This window comes from Lolium perenne, chromosome 6, assembly GCF_019359855.2.
Source record: "Lolium perenne isolate Kyuss_39 chromosome 6, Kyuss_2.0, whole genome shotgun sequence".
In the NCBI taxonomy this organism is placed as follows: domain Eukaryota; kingdom Viridiplantae; phylum Streptophyta; class Magnoliopsida; order Poales; family Poaceae; genus Lolium; species Lolium perenne.
Genome location: NC_067249.2, coordinates 72,073,698 through 72,077,914, shown reverse-complemented (window position 1 = coordinate 72,077,914; position 4,217 = coordinate 72,073,698).

Here is a 4,217-nt window from a genome sequence, read left to right as displayed (position 1 = left end):
GTAACATGAAAACTTCTACAACCATATTTTCCTCTCTCATAATAATTTCCAGTGGCATCATGAACAAACTCAACAATATAAGTATCACATAAAGCATTCTTATTCACATGCATAAAAGTATCATTACTCTCCACATAAGCATAATCAATTTTATTAATTGTAGTGGGAGCAAATTCAACAAAGTAGCTATCATTATTATTCTCATCAAGTGTAGGAGGCATGGTATTATCATCATAAAAATTACTCTCCATAGTAGGCGGCACCAAAAGACCACTATCATTATAATCATCATAAATGGGAGGCATATCATAATCAACATAAACTTTCTCCTCAATACCCGGAGGGCTAAAGAGATCATTTTCATCAAAACCGACCTCCCCAAGCTTAGCATTTTCCATAGCATTAGCAACAATGGTGTTCAAAGCATTCATATTAATAACATTCCCATTAGCATGCATATAAAGTTCCATGGGTTTTTTAATTATCTCTTCAAACACATCATGTCCTAATTCAAGATAAAGTTCATAAAGATCTCTCATATTTTTGTTGTTTTCCATTATGCCTTACTAGTGTAAACAAGAAACAAAAAGATGCAATTGCAAGATCTAAAGTAAATAGCTTCGAGCACACACACAACGGCAACAGAAAAGTACTTTACCTGGGACCGGAGTATGAGTGCCTTTTACCTTTCCTCCCCGGCAACGGCGCCAGAAAAGTGCTTGATGTCTACGGGTGCTTCTATTCTTGTAGACAGTGTTGGGCCTCCAAGAGCAGAGGTTTGTAGAACAGCAGCAAGTTTCCCTTAAGTGGATCACCCAAGGTTTATCGAACTCAGGGAGGAAGAGGTCAAAGATATCCCTCTCAAGCAACCCTGCGATCACGATACAAGAAGTCTCTTGTATCCCCAACACACCTAATACACTTGTCAGATGTATAGGTGCACTAGTTCGGCGAAGAGATAGTGAAATACAAGTGGTATGAATGAATATGAGCAGGAAGTAAAGATGCAGTAAAGATGCAGTAAAACAGTAAACAAGCGATGATTGCAGTATTTGGAAACAAGGCCTAGGGATCATACTTTCACTAGTGGACACTCTCAACATTGATCACATAAATAAATAAGTTCTCTTCCTTTGTGCTACATATACTCTTGTTTGATAATGAACACCATTCATTGTGTAGGGCTACAAGAGCACCTCAATGCCAGAGTTAACAAGCTCCACAACATTCGGCATTCATATTTCAGTAACCTTTAGAGCATAATAGATCTTTGCAATTTAAACCGAGTACTAACATAGCATACACACTGTCACCTTTACACTATGAAGGGGGAATAGATCACATCAATACTATCATAGTAATAATTAACTCCATAACCTACAAGAGATTATGATCATAACCTACGCCAAGTACTACACGATGCACACACTGTCACCATTACACCGTGCAGGAGGAATAGACTACTTTAATAACATCACAAGAGTAGCACATAGACTAATAGTGATACAAAGCTCATATAAATCTCAATCATGTAAGGCAGCTCATGAGATCATTGTATTGAAGTACATAGGAGAGAGATTAACCACATAGCTACCGGTACAGCCCTTAGCCTCAAGGGAGAACTACTCCCTCCTCATGGGAGACAGCAGTGTTGATGAAGATGGCGGTGGTGTCGATGGAGAAGCCTTCCGGGGGCACTTCCCCGTCCCGGCGGCATGCCGGAACAGAGACTCCTGTCCCCCAGATCTTAGCTTCGCGATGGCGGCGGCTCTGGAAGGTTTCTCATACCGTGGCTTTTCCGTATCGAGGTTTTAGGTCAGGGACCTTTAAATAGGCGAAGAGGCGGAGTCGGAGGGCTGACGAGGCGACGACACAGTAGGGGGGCGCGGCCGAGGCCCTGGCCGCGCCGCCCTATCATCTGGGCCCACCAGGGCTCCCCTCTGGTGGCTCTCGGGTGTTCTGGAAGCTTCGTGGAAAAATAGGATGCTGGGCATTGATTTCGTCCGATTCCGAGAATATTTCCTTACTAGGATTTCTGGAACCAAAAACAGCAGAAAACAGCAACTGGCCCTTCGGCATCTCATCAATAGGTTAGTTCCGGAAAACGCATAAATATGACATATAATGTGTATAAAACATGTGAGTATCATCATAAAAGTAGCATGGAACATAAGAAATTATAGATACGTTTGAGACGTATCACTAGACAACAAGTGTTCATCTATCTAGATCTCTATATCATGTTCTTCGGCCCTTAATTAGACAACAAGCATTATGCAAATCACAGATGATAAATATCATAAATAATAAGAACAATAGCTTTCACAAATGAATGGTAATATACAAGAATATGCACATCACATCTCAACAATTCCCTACATCTCCCACTGAATGGATCGTGGCGCGACTAGAGGGGGGTGGGCTATTCAATTTTTATGTCCTTTTCAGTTTTAGGCAATGCGGAAGTAAAGGTGGAAAATTTAGCAACTATGGTGAACATAGTATGATGCTATGCAATGCAACAAGTAAAGGAATAGATAAGCGGGTAAAGAGAGGGAGCGGAACAACCGGGGTAGCGGAGACGGGACGCGATGTGTTTCCCGCAGTTCCTCCCACAAGAGGGAGTATATCTGCGTTGAGGAGGTGTGGACCACAAAGGTCCAAGGCCACACAGGCCTCATCTTTTTCCTCGAGAAAACCCCACGAAGGAGCTTTCTGTTGGAGATATGCCCAAGAGGCAATAATAAAATGGTTATTATCATATATCTTTGTGTTTATGATAAATGTTTGCATACCATGCTATAATTGTATTAACCGAAACATTGATTCATGTGTGTTATGTAAACAACAAGGAGTCCCTAGTAAGCCTCTTGTATAACTAGCTTGTTGATTAATAGATGATCATGGTTTCGTGATCATGAACATTGGATGTTATTAATAATAAGGTTATGTCATTAGATGAATGATATAATGGACACACACACCCAAATAAGCGTAGCATAAGATCACGTCATTAAGTTCAGTTTGCTATAAGCTTTCGATACATAGTTACCTAGTCCTTCGACCATGAGATCATGTAAATCACTTATACCGGAAGGGTACTTTGATTACATCAAACGCCAATGCGTAAATGGGTGGTTATAAAGGTGGGATTAAGTATTCGGAAAGTATGAGTTGAGGCATATGGATCAAGAGTGGGATTTGTCCATCCCGATGACGGATAGATATACTCTAGGCCCTCTCGGTGGAATGTCATCTGATTAGCTTGCAAGCATGTGAATAGTTCACAAGAGATGATATGCCACGGTACGAGTAAAGAGTACTTGTCGGACACGAGGTTGAACAAGGTATGGAGATACCGATGATCAAACCTCGGACAAGTAAAATATCGCGAGACAAAGGGAATCGGTATCGTATGTAAATGGTTCAATCGATCACTAAGTTATCGTTGAATATGTGGGAGCCATTATGGATCTCCAGATCCCGCTATTGGTTATTGGTCGGAGAGAAGTCTCAACCATGTTTGCATAGTTCACGAACCGTAGGGTGACACACTTAAGGTTTGATGTCGTTTTAAGTAGATATGGAATATGGAATGGAGTTCGAATATTTGTTCGGAGTCTCAGATGGGATCTAGGACATCACGAGGAGGTCCGGAATGGTCCGGAGAATAAGATTCATATATAGGAAGTCACTTTCCAAGTTCTAGAACCTTCTGGACGAAATCACCATGGAAGGTGGAGTCCCGGTTGGACTCCACCAAACCCAACCAGCCAACCAAGTGGGAGGGTGGAGTCCATGGAGGACTCCACCTCCTTGGCCGGCCAAAGAAAAGGGGAAGGGGAGAGTCCCTGTCCCTCTAGGTTTCGTCCATAAGGCAGGTTTTGAATTGGGGTCTTATTCGAAGACTTTGGGCAAACCCTTGGGGTTCCACCTATATAATGAGGAGGAGAGGGAGGGGCAGCCCATGACTTGGCCGCACCGCCTAGGGCTCCCCTGGCCGGTGCCCTAGCCGCCCTCTCTCTCCCAAACCCTAGCACACCTCCCTCCTCATACACCTCCCGTAGCGCTTAGGTGAAGCCCTGCCGGAGTTCTCCACCACCACCGCCACCACGCCGTCGTGCTGTCGGGATTCCGAGGAGGATCTACTACTTCCACTGCCCGCTGGAACGGGGAGAAGGACGTCGTCATCAACACTGAACGTGTGACCGAGTACG